Here is a 13,951-nt window from a genome sequence, read left to right as displayed (position 1 = left end):
CAGAGAATGAAAAATGCTTTGAAAGCAATGGGATTTACGTACCCTATCAGAGGGACAATTATTTTACGCTACTTCAACCCCCGTTGAAGGTACAGCTACTTACAATCAGAGTTATTTATTCAATCGACCAATTTAAATTTTGTACTTACTATTTACAATATTTGTGCACAAAAAATAATCAGTTGATTCAATATCTTTTAGAAACCCAATAACTAAACGAGAACTGATACTAAAAGGATCCTTTAAGGTTGAAACTTTCAAATATTTATCCCATGTGAAGGACAAATCAACACATTCAAGCAGGACATGTTTGACCGTGATTCAAACATCACAAGGGCTACAGTATGAAGGATCCTCACTTTTCAATACAAACTCATAAGTGTATCTTGTATTGTCAGTGCGACATCGTCGCATGATGACATCTTCGAATCTGGACTGACAACCCAAGTAGGTGTAGCTAACGGTTGGATTAATTTCATGTAATATATTAATGCCTGCTGTTGAGTGCTGCCTTAGCAGCAGAGCTTAGCTATTGTGTTCCCAGTGCTTGTTGTACCCATTAATGCACAGCACCAGGCCAGGAACAACAAGTACCATATCTTAACGTCTTTTGGTATGACGTGGTCGGGGATCGAATGCGCGATCTTCCGCTCTCCGGGCGGACGCTCTAACCACTACACGACGGAGGCGGTCGACTAAAAAAATAGAGTGTTTGAAGATCAGGCTGCTTACGACTTGATGATATCGGAATGTACAATGAACTCACTGACTGACTGAGTTTGGTTTTACGCCACTTTAAGCAATATTCCAGATATACGCAGATGATATGCTCCAGTTGAAAAACTAATAGATCACTTTTTCCACCATACGACTCTAGGTAAATTAGAAACTAGAAAGTGTATTTATCGGAATTCAAGTGAAATATTACTCGGCCAAGACCATCGACGAAAATATTTCAGTAGTTTTACAATTTGTGCAACAAAATAATGCACCGGGCTTGGCATGACCAGCAGACTGATTGAACCGGGTCCATTCTACCAGCAGTCAAAGTGAAGTCAGGGTCGATGTGGTGTACTGGGCAAAGGAACACTATTCCTGGATCCAGTGCCCTCAACCACTGGAATCCCATCCTCCGCCGACACATGGCCGCAACCCATGGCACACAGGTTGCCCCATTTGGTCGCCGTTTACGACCAGCAATGGGGTGCCGTGGACCTATTTTGCCCCGGATCAAGACTGGGGAAGAACTATTAGCGTTACCCAGCGCTCACCACATTGAGGTTGCTCTACACATGGCGAAGAAAACAATGCGTAAAACCCAAGCCACCCAGCAAACAGTTCATCAAACCATTCCCATCACCCATTCTCGTCAGCATTCCATACCAAGGTCTTGGTAGTCACCAGATCTGCAGACTGCTCACCAGAGTGAGTGAGTTTAGTTTTACGCTGCACACAGTAATAATCCAGTTATATGGCGGCGGTCTGTAAATAATCTAGCCTGGGCCAGATACTCCAGTGATCAACAGCATGAGCTTCAATATACGCATTTGGGTTATAATTACATTTATCTTACCTTCATGTAAAATACTTTAATTTCATTGGTCAATGTCGCTTTAACAAGTTTCCGTATCACCCGTCCCAGGAGGGTGACAACTGGAAAAATATTACCCGGCGCCACGCTAACCGACAAGCTCTCCGCCGAACAATCGTATGACGTCATAATATGACGCATGGTGTGCCCGGAGTTCGAAAACCGTTCGATCAGCTGTTTTTGTGTTCACTTTGTAGAGATTTATTTCACTGACTTTCACTGCTTTATTTAAGCTATTTTATGCATTGAGTGGTTTGCATTCTCAACCATTTCTATAGCAGTTTTTAGCTTGTCAGAATATGTTTCACTGATTTTAAAAATCCAGTCGAGAGGCAGACGCAATTTCGTTTACATGTCATATAGTCCGTCGCGATCTTTAACATAAAATACCTACCAGCTCGGGTGACACTGCTACAAAGAGGCGTATATCAGACAGTTTTACCCTCGAGAGAAGCATACTACTTATGGTGTCAACCAAATCAGCGAGCCTGACCACCCGACCCCATTAGCAGCATTACTGAAGTATATACATATATTTTCAACTAAACTGATGTGCAAAAGAAAGTACACAGGTTGTGTTTCTTCCAATAAGATAAAAATAACAAAACCTTTTGATGAAATGGAAAATGTATGTTGAAGCACACTGCAATACACATGTTTTATCAGCAAAATGACATTGTAACAATAAACAGCAATGTAGTGATGACCACTGCAGACCGTTCCTACGATGCTGGAAGGTCAAGGCCATTCCATGCAGCGGACGGTAGGCCCATACATGCCAGCAGGACGAAGTCGTCTTGTCACTGTGAATCGGCTTACGCGATGACCCAATGATGTGGCTGCTGATGACGTCACCGTCAACATCCAGTTGCGTAGGTGAATAACCCGCAGATAGCCATCCTCTTGGGGTGTTGTGAATCTGGAACGTCCACTTCTGGGTCGATTACATGTCTGGCCTGACGTACTGAAAAGGTTAAACAGCCGAATTATGGTTTGTCTTGTGCAACCCAATGTCCTTGCAATATCGCTGTTGAAAGCACCCATTTGTGTCATTCCTTTGGCCCGTTCTCGTTGCGCCGACGTCAATCTTGGCATTTCCTCGTGAGATTTCTGTCAAGTGATTGTTCAGTCTTCACGACAAACAGGTTTTACACTCTGTCAGAAAAGTTCTGGTGCATGGGACAGTAATCACAATTTTGCAAAAGTTCGTGCAAAACACATACAAATGTTTTTGGTTGCATTTTGGCAAATGAAACATGATGGTTGCGTTCTATACAATCAATGTTTTTCAATAATTATATTAGTTAGAACGCATATTTGGGATTGCAACAACAATTACACCTGTGTACTTTCTTTTGCTCGTCAGTTAACATGAAATGTTCCTTCCTAAAATGTAAAACAACAACGGAACTGGGCTAATGATGTTCTGACTGACTCAATGTTAATACAATAGGGGTAGTTTTCTTTCACACACACACACACACTACACACACACCCAAATTTTGTTCTACTGTATTGCTGTACGACTTATCGTGTAAATTTGTTTTTCAGGTTTTCCACTCGAACACTATTCACCAGGTATTCACCACTTGACGATACATTTATCGCAGTTTGGCGTCAGACTCCAGTATTGCCAGAGCCTAGTGTATCAGGTGAAAGGTTGTATGGATCATGGACTGACACTTCAAGACAAAAATGGAAAAGCCCTGGCTGAATATAACATCGGAGGATGGGAAAATAATTACTCAATGTTCATGTTTAAAAATCCAGACAGGAATATAAGTTCAAAGTCTACTCCGAACATCCTGCATTGTAGCCAATACAGGTAGGTATACAAAACGTCGCTCACTTTGATTACACATTGAATGTAGTTGTGACGTTTAGTAATATACTGATAGTAAAATGTTAATCAACATTTAGATTCGGACCTCACATGGCACCGTAGAGTGTGATAGAAGCAGTCGGTATCTGCTGGAGGCAATTTGCATGGGTTGTTAGCAAAGACGCATCATGAAAACATTAAGTTGTCTCAAGAGAAACATATTTACTGACGAAAATGATAACGGTAACGTTACACTACAGAGCAGAACGAAATGTATAAGAAATAAAAAAATGTTTTGAATGATTGTGATCAAAAGCATCCGTTCACATTGATTACATATTCAATGTAGTTGTGACGTTCAGAAAATATACTGATGGTCAAATGTTCTGACCACAGTAGAGTGTGATAGAAGCCGTCGGTAGCTGTTCTGACCTCGCATAGCACAGTATTTTAAATACACCTGCTCGATTTGGTCATTGCAAATCTGTTCACTACCTCTCAGTAATGGAGACATTCCCTGCGAAAAGTCACCATTACCAAAATCAAATGTTACCCATTTCCCAAATAGAACAAACGCTTTACACTTTATCGTTTATTTTGACTCTTCCTAAAAGTAACAACATTTAGTTGACATTTACATTAATAGTGAATAGATTTTTTTTCTGTCGTCAGACTTATTTACGCCAGAACTGGAACACGCGGTAGACCTCGCTGACCCAGGAACTGAAGCTTGACCTTGCAGAAGAGGACTCCTTTCTTTTTTAATACGAGTTGGTACACTTATAGCTCCTCACTGAGCGTGGCCGGTTCCCAGTTACCTGCATATCAATTGCTCATCAACACCAGCCTCAATTAAACGAGTGACGGGTGTGGCGCGTAGTGAGTGGTTCGACCTGTGTCCGGTCAAACCAGCTCTTTGGCAAATGCTCGACACTGTAGCAGCTAGCCTGTGGCAGGCTGTTGTTTGACCACTGTACGTCGCCCATTGGTTTTCGTAATGGTCGCAGATAGAAGAGTTCACCTTATTTTTTATGTAGTTATTTTTGTTGTGTGTGGGTAAGGATGGGGGGTGTAAGTATTTTTCAAAGAGTGTTAACAAAACACCATTCAGGCTTGTAAACGTCCCCATAAAACCCTCATAGATTTTGCTGTACATTTCCGATGCTGTACGTCACTAATTGGTTTTCGTAATGGTGGCAAATAGAAGGGGTCACAGTCACACATGATCCCCACTTTCATGTACTACTGTTTACTACTAACACCCCCCCACCCCCACCCCGATTGGTTTTAGATAAGACGTCCTCAGTATAGATCAGAGCACGTCCGTGTTGATCAGAAGATAACGAAAACTCATAAGTCCTTCCAATGCTCAAGTTTCGGTGTTCATGGCCACTCCTGAGGGCGAAATTAATCCCAAAGTAGAAAACAGTGTCCAATAACTGCTTAGGGTTATCACTACCAAGAACACATTTTGTCCATATAACTTCCTCTTCCTCTGGAGTGATCACTTCAGCTTGAATCGGTGGCTGACTTGATGGATCCTTAGCGTGACGTTGCATCACGTTATCCAGGGTATTTGTAAAAAGGCGTCTTCAGTTTGGAACTTGTAGGCTTTGCCAATACTGTCCATATGTAATTGGAGACAGATCACAAGTCCATATGACGTGTCTGACGGGAAATCAGTGCCGTCCGTCTTCTTCACCTCACAGACAAATCTGGAAATAGTATAGTCCAGTTTGTCATTTCCACAAGTAATACCATAATGAAGCTTAGGTTCCTGGAAGACTCTGCTGCTAGTTTGTTTCTGTTAATTTACGATTCTCTGAATAAAGTAATAGCCCGTTTCCTTTTTTGATACTGTGCTGTCGGCAAACCTGAAAAGTCAAATCATAAGATACAGAGTATATCATACCCTAAACAACTACAGACCAAACTTCAACTTTTAAATACTCAAACGTTTTTGAAACTGACGACAGACAGTAAACTGTCATACATTTTAAACAAAAACGCCGACAGAATTAACAAAACGAATCTAGTCAGGTCGTTGTGACATCTCTGAAACTTTCTAAGAGACGAGACGATTTAGATTTAACCATAGAAATAGAGAAGAACGGGAATGCCAACACTCGCGAGATTTGCGTGACACCAATGCAAATATGTGCCGTACGCGATACTTCTCCGGGAGTTTGGGTTCTTCACTTCCGGTTATCCGCTTAACACGGTGCGACAATGACGGAGTCCCAAGCTTCTTTTTTCCATGGATATGCTCGACGTAAGTGAATATATAGATAACACCAATATCTATTTTCAGTGAAATTTAAATAATTTTAATAAAGAGGAGTAATAACGCATATATCTTGTGTACGAACGGACAGTTAACACGAGACGTAATTTCCAGACTTTGTTTTTTTTCGTGTTGCATGAATTATTTTTATGAATTGAGTTTTGTTTGGATCGTCGTTAAACTTTGCCGGTTGAAATCATTTCAGAATGAATTACATACACATAATTATGGGCATAATTATTCTACGAATTTTTCAACTAATGACATCCTTCGCCTGCCTGAAGCAGTGATGTTTACATTGATCTGAAAACATTTAACATGTTCATTTTATGTCTTTTCAAAGAATAAGAACCCAAAATTAAACAGAAATTATGTGGTTGTATCTGAGTATTCCTCAAACACGTGAGAATTCACAAGTATTTATGGTGCATTAAATTAACATGTACATGTAAAAGTCTGTGGAAATTACGTCAAGTGACCAATACTTATTCCCAATGACCGAAGTCTGTAGATCTACCTTTGATTGTTGTATAGCCTAGTAGGCCAACCTTTTTACTACCTGACCAAAGATGATTACGGACAGATGGAAGGACAAGCCGATTCCTATACCTCCCTTATTCACAACCAAAACAGTTTTGTTGTAATAATCACTATAACATAACTATTACATCTTCATTGACCAATGTAATTGTGTTAACTCATGTTAAACCTGTATGAAATGTAGGTACCGGATAATGTTTCCCAAAGACATCAATGTTATCTTATAATCTAAAATTTTGAACTGAATGCGTTGAACAAAGAGAAGTAAAAAGGTATAGGGGAGCCCCCAATTTTTCATACCTATCATAATCTTTAATTTGCATCACAACGTTTTTTTTGGCCTTAAGGTGGATTACTTGAAGTCAAGACTATCACTCAGGATCACAAGCTGACCCAATGGCTGGCACTTCAAATCTTCAGGCAGAATGTAGATCAACAATCCAGTCATTGTCAGACAAAAGTTATCAGTCCCATCACAGAAGAGGAAAAATGCATTGCTCATTATATTGGTGGTTGCATCATTAAGAAACTAAATAGAAAACAAAAATTAAACAGTGATATTCTGTCGACATTTATAGATACATCTTCTCAAGAACCAAACACCAATATAAGCATTGAAGCCAGAGCGATGTTTGAAGAAATGGAGCAAGTGTTTAGAGATCATTTTCTAGACCTGACCTCAAAATCCACAAATGAAATGGAGTATCATCATGCATGTCTGAAAGACCACATCATTCAAAACATGTTTCTTTAACATAACATATAATTCTGATTGACATGATGCCCAAAATGAAAAGGTGTTTACTGAAAATAAATTTGTATTTCAAAATCCGTGTCCATCATAGATTTAAAATCATTTTGGATGGAGTCCGAGCTAAGACCAAAGTTATCAGTTCCATCACAGAAGAGGAGAAAGACATTGCTCATTATAATGGTGGTTGCGTCATTAAGAAACTATATAGAAAACCAAAATTAAACAGTGATATTCGGTCGACATTTATAGATACATCTTCTCCAGAATCAAACACAGGGTTGGAATCTCAGCCTGTAGTCCCATGCACCGATGTCTTCCAAAGTGAGACACCAGTGGATCCTGGCAGAATTTGTTTGTTAAAAACCATAGGGAGACCACACTGCAGAAGGAATCGGGTTGCCTCAATCATGGAGTTGACTGAAACCAAAAATTTGGTTATAATTTAATTTTGATTTTTTTTCTTATGTTTTATTAGGAAAGATCTGACTTTTGTTTAAAATAGTAACCAGTTGTTTTGAGTCCCTCGTAGGTCTGATGAGTCAGGAACATTGTATTCTTTGCTGACTTTGAAAATCCTTCCCTTGTCATGACCGATGCTCGCCACTTTTCAATATACCCCAGGTGCCCAACCTTTAATAATGAAGTCACAATTCGAGTGAAAACCAAACAATAACTTTATCTAGATTCAAACAAAATTCGATTTGGATTTGACGATGTTCTCATGACATTCTAGGGGAATCAGATAGAGGGTCTCGAATATTCAGTGTTGAGTTCATTAGCAGCCCAGTAGCAAACGACAAAGGCTCAACAGGCTGTATAGCGACACCAGTGCTCGATATTGTACAAGTTTGCGTTAAATAAAACGATTCTTAGGTACTCACCGTTGAAACGACAGATTCAAGACTGCTGGACTTCCTGCTGGCTGTCAAATGACAAACGGAAGTAAACAACCCAAACTCCTGGACGCGCAGGCGCGCCTCAACTTAACCCGCGAAATTTGAAGTCGGCATTCAAATTCTTCTCTATTTCTATGGACTTAACGTAATAATAATCATCACTCAATCATTTATCAATACCAATTCCGTTTCAAAGTCAGAGAAAGCGGACAAAACCAATCAAGTACAAATGTCAAAGTTCGACAATAGTCGTTACTTTAAATACTTTTCAAAGAAATCTTAGAATTATGATTGTAAAGTAAACATCCCAAATGAACGTGCACTTACTATTTTGTTTGCAGTTCATTTAGTATGTTGTCAGGAACGGGTCGTGAAAACGACTTGCCACTGTGCACGTGGGTAACCGACGTCATCGACGTTTTCCCTCCCTTCTTGCTAGTTTCATATGTAGTTTCATGCGCTGATTGCTTGTTGGCGACTATACAAGATGCCACTCGTCATCCGACTAAGTGATTTTGTCACCCAAACCCTCCAAAACATCACCAACAATAACTTCATCAGCAGTTTCATCTGAAGATGTGTCCAAATATTGCATTCTGTATGTTGACAGAGTGAAAAACATGCCATCATCTGAGCTAGTGATGTCCATCCGTACCACTGGATTCTAACACGTGGTTCAAAATTTCACGTTTTCGCGCACAAAATCACGTGTATTTTATACTATTATAAAGTAATGGAGATACACGCGTTTACACGCATACAAAGCACGTGAAAAAGTGGCAGTTCGTTCTTGATGCATAGAGGGTCTTCACTTGGGAGAGAGTCCATTTAATATTTCTGCCAAATACAAGCGGATCATGTTTTCTAAAAAGGTTTATTAAGTGAAATATTTTTTTGATGGACATTGATCTGCATCATATTCCCCATTCGAGTTGGGGGAAAGTCCCTGCATCCGTTCTGGAGACCCGTGAAAATCCGGGTTAGAATATTGATCTTCATTACCCCATGCGTGTCGTAAGAGGCGACTAACGGGATCGGGTGGTCAGGCTTGCTGACTTGGTTGACACATGTCATCGGTTCCTAATTGCGCAGATCGATGCTCATGCTGTTGATCACCGGATTGTCTGGTCCAGACTCGATTATTTACAGACCGCCGCCATATAGCTGGAATATTGCTGAGTGCGGCGTAAACTAAACTCACTCACTCATTCATTCCTGGAAGGTAAAAGAGCTGAGGCCCGACGTTCTCCTATACGTAAGCAAAGGTACATCATGAAAACATTACGCTGTATCAAGAGGAAACACCTTACAGAACAGAGCAGAACAAAATATGTAAGAAATTAAACATTTGCTAACACCCAAAATGTTTTGAATCATTGTGATTAAAAAAGTTGAGAAAATACCAAGTGAAAAATGAATAAGGCTGCGCAATGTTACCGGTTTAGCGGTTCAGACATGAAAACGATACTTGTTGCGATACGCTGATCGAAAACCGGTATTTTGACATGCATTCGGAAATCTTCGTAACACTCGGAAATCTTCGGATATTTCCGTTTTTCACACCGGAAGTCATGCGTTTGTTGTAGAATGGCAACCCCCAACAACGAACTGTTCATTGTGATGCAAAAAGCTAGGTCAAAGGCTTCAGTATGGCAGCATTTTGGGTTGAACCACAGTGTTGATGTTACACTGACTCGAGGCGCGGTGGGGTAGCCTAGTGGTTAAAGCGTTGGCTCGTCACGCCAAAGACCCGGGTTCGAATCCCCACTTGGGTACAATGTGTGAAGCCCATTTCTAGTGTCCTCCGCCGTGATGTTGCTGGAATATTGCTTAAAGCGGCGTAAAACCAAACTCACTCAGTCAGTACATTGACTCGCTTATAAGTAGTGTTTTGTTCAAAACAACTTCTTGCAATATATTGCAATACATATCGCAATATATGCTTTAGCATCGCAATATATCACAATATGAAAATTCTCTTTGGGTTGTCAGCTTTCCCACACAACAAACGGAACAGTTTTAGACCGCTTTTAGCAATATTCCATCGATATCACGGCGGGAGACACCAGAAATGGGCTTCACACGTAGTACCCACGTGGGGAATCGAACCCGGGGCGTCAGCGTGACGAGCGGACGCTCTGACAACTAGGCACGCACCACCCCTAGTTAATACTGAGTGTAATAACCTCTCTGCTTCACTACCTCACACCTCTTTGACATTTACATCTAACCTAACTCTAAATTTACGTCTGGTGTCAGCGAAGTTGAAAACCGAATAGAATTAAAAATTCTAACATGTGAAATCTGAGAGCGTGTGTAGTTCACTCGCAGGCAAATCTCGTGCAGTCATTGTCTATGAATGTTTTTAAATTCCATAAACACCAACTGAACGAGATGCGTTTGAGTGAACTCTCCCGAACACCAGATGTTTTCCCATAGTAACGTAATATTTTTGTTAAATCACCCAACTGTCAACAGCCATTTTTAAACCAGTCTGACCTTTAACTAAAATAAAAACACATATTTCCGGCAAACCTGTCCGTGAACAGAAAGCTTAACACATCAACCCCAGTTCCGCACCAAATGTCACTTACTGGAAAATATCTGTACACACTGACATTGGTCATAGTGATAAAAATGACAGCAGTAAATACTTAAAACTACTGTGGTCAGTTTTAATTACTGGATGGATGTGCTTTTAAAAACATACAAATCTTAGACTATTTCATCCAGTCACAGCTATCACATACATACATACAGTACTCGCTGAGGGTACTCCCCCCTTTGTCCTGAAAGATTAATAAATTGCCAGTGAAATCGGGTGAAAATGGCGTGTGCACCCCACTTTCTCAAGATTCTGAAGCCTTCCTTCTAAAAAGTTGTATCCCCTTGTTGCCATTGTGCATTCAGGGGGACACGACCCATTTTTGTATCCCTAAATACGACTGAGGCAATGCTATCATTAAAGTGGATATGAATGGGACTGGCTTTGAAGCCACACGTCACATTTACAGGTGTAAGATCATGCATAGTCGTGAATCGTGTGCATACCACGTAGTCGGCATGACTAGTGCTAGTATACTATCACAGGCTCGTTCTGCAATTCACCATTAGCTAATATTTTACTGAAAATGCTTGTTATTCAACTTTTAACCATCAGTATAAATTATATACTTTGTTTGCAAGATAATAATATGGATATACATCCTAACACAGGTATATTTTGCAGACTTTGATGTCGTATTCCATAATATCCAAGATTATGCACAAACTGAAAACTGCAAGGGTTAAACTTCGTCTATGTTCCCTCTTTGTGACAGGTCGTTTTGGGTACGATGGGGCTATGGTCGTATTGCGGTTGGAAAAGGAGACATACTTGGCTGGGATATCCTCTTTGACGACGAAGATATAACAGGGAATGTCTCAATTACAAACGTGGGACAAACAAGTTATAACGACAAGCCTTACAGAATCCGGCTCGGTAACGATGAAACGGCAATATGCTTCACATACCTGTGAAATGTTTACCACTATATATTGTATAAAATGTGTACGGTTTTCGTCATGTCGGAACAGCAGCTGAGCACTTGGTACAGATGTCCCACAAAAAAGGACAATATCATATCAGCCTAATCACAAATTTGATTAGGACAATTTGCATGTTGTGTAATTGTTAGGATGACGGTTCCTCTGTTGCATGACGAGTATGGTTTTTGTCATTTCGGCATGGCAGTGGAGCTGAACAATTTACAAAGTCAGAAAAAGGGACAAAAACATATCACTTCGATGATCACATATTTAATTACCCTTTTTGTATGCCATGTAATTGTTGGATGATTGTTTCTCTGTTTTCTCAATTATGGTTTTCGTCATGGCAGTGGAGCTGCACAATTTACACGGTCAGAAAAGGGGACAATAACATATCACTCGATTATTGACATACCATCAGAGGATTTTTTTAACTAAAACTTCTTACTGATTAATCCTGAAATATTAACATTCAGTGACAAAATAGCCACTGGCTCGCTAGGCCGAGGCTAGTAAAAATCCAGTCGGTCAGTAAATCTTCACAGTCATTGGCCCGACTGGCTAGTGAATTTTCATGGGGTCATTTTGTAAATATATCACTCTCTCCGACTTGATAAGATATTATACACTTTTAAATCATGTTAGATTATAGCCTGATTAAAATGTTCCTCATATTAGCAGCTTAATTGCTACTTATTTGAGTTCTTTGAGCATAAACAAAATATTTCAGAAATTCAGACATGTGTTTTCATATTTGTTTGTGATGGTATTTTAACTTCTTGTAATCTTTTGCTTAGTTTCTTCATTCAAATTTTGGGCAAGCTAATTATTTTGTGGGCTAGTAACTTTCAGGCATAGCTAGCCTGACTAGGTACCAAAATTTGGAAACTAAAGGGAACACTGCATTCAACGCCACATGTACTACGGGAGATAGAAAGTGACACACACCTGTCTAATAACCCCGTGATATTTCGCCATATCAGTAGCGTCATTGTTTACTGACATTTTCGTGGGTAATTAAATTATACAGATCAGACGTTTTGAATTACAATTTCATAGGATGGCAGATCCTGACTATTTTGTGTTGTAAGGTTTTAAGCTGGTATAGACTGGAGGTACGCTTGTCATGATATCTAGTATTGATGACGATTAGATTTTCCTTCAGCACTTAAGTTCTGCTTTTGACACAATATTGACCACGTGCTTTGGTCCCACTTCACCATCGATGGACCTTCCGTGATTGTGTTCCAAACAAAATCCAGCAGAGGTAGCATTGGTGCCAGTTTCCGCTCTTACCGATGTGGAATATCAGTCCTTGGAGTCTTATTTGACCTGTGCAAATTGCTGTAGAACTAGGTCCAAGATTGACGAATACCAGGCATGAATACGTTAAAAGGCACAAAGTCATACCACATTTCTCTAAAAATACATAATGCATTTCTCTTCATAATACTCGCTATCAGCCTTAAGTAGAATATTAAATTAAAAAGTTGGCATGAATTAATGTAGAGCATCTGTTTACGTTCCATATATATGTACAAAGTTTATATATATACATTTTTAAGCACAATGGTTTAACATTGCTATGTAAAAGATTGATGACCCCCTACCTCACCAGAACAAAATGGCTGATTCCCCCCACCCCCCTCTAAAATCATCATCACCATAAATTATGAACGGTCCCTAATTATTTTTATATTACATCAATAGAACGCTAAAGTGAGTGCATATGCTCGATATGTACAATATAGGCCAACATATAGTCGAAATGTGTGAAATTGGGCCTTTTTTATCACTATGATTATCAATAATCTCTTTCTATCTTAATTGAAGGTGATCAGGAGAGGGGAAGGTTTAAGCCAGAGGTGGGCCTTGTCAAGTGGAAGGATGGTTTAATCATCCAAAAGAAGGTCCACCTCATTCAGTGCAGCGTCGCATGCTTTCAACACGTTGACTGCGGGATGTTCAGCCACAATAAAGGTCAGGGTATCTGTGAACTCTTCAACAGGACGTCTTCGACGTTTACAGTGACGTCACAGAAGGGGTGGAAGTCGTGGAAGTTGCTCTATTGTTAAATCCTTGCAAATGTCGTTTTGAGTGAGTTTAAATTCCAACAATATCAAAACAAGAAGAAAGGAAAACTATTAATTTCAATTCAGATAATGGGTAAGATTATAATGAAACATTTTCTATTCATGAACTCCATATTGCTCTTGAGCAAGCTCACGATACTGCTACAGGTGCTGATAAGATACATTATCAACTCCTGAAACTCTTACCAGAATCATGTTTAGAGACGCTCTTACACATTTTTGATGATATTTGGACGTCAGGGAAATTTCCTTCCTCATGGCGTGACGCTTTAGTAGTTCCAATACCTAAACCTGGACGTGACCATACGGATCCGTCCAATTTTCGACGTGACGTCACAGAATGCGTGGAAGTCGTGGAAGTTGCTCTATTGAACTATGGATGGAGTTTTAGTTTTACACGGCACTCAGCAATATTCTAGCTATATGGCGACGGTCTGTAAATA

This window comes from Haliotis rubra, unplaced genomic scaffold (genome assembly GCF_003918875.1).
Source record: "Haliotis rubra isolate DU_JTF1 unplaced genomic scaffold, ASM391887v1 Scf722, whole genome shotgun sequence".
Taxonomy (NCBI): domain Eukaryota; kingdom Metazoa; phylum Mollusca; class Gastropoda; order Lepetellida; family Haliotidae; genus Haliotis; species Haliotis rubra.
The sequence above is the reverse complement of the archived record's forward strand: the minus strand, read 5'-3'. Positions refer to the sequence as shown.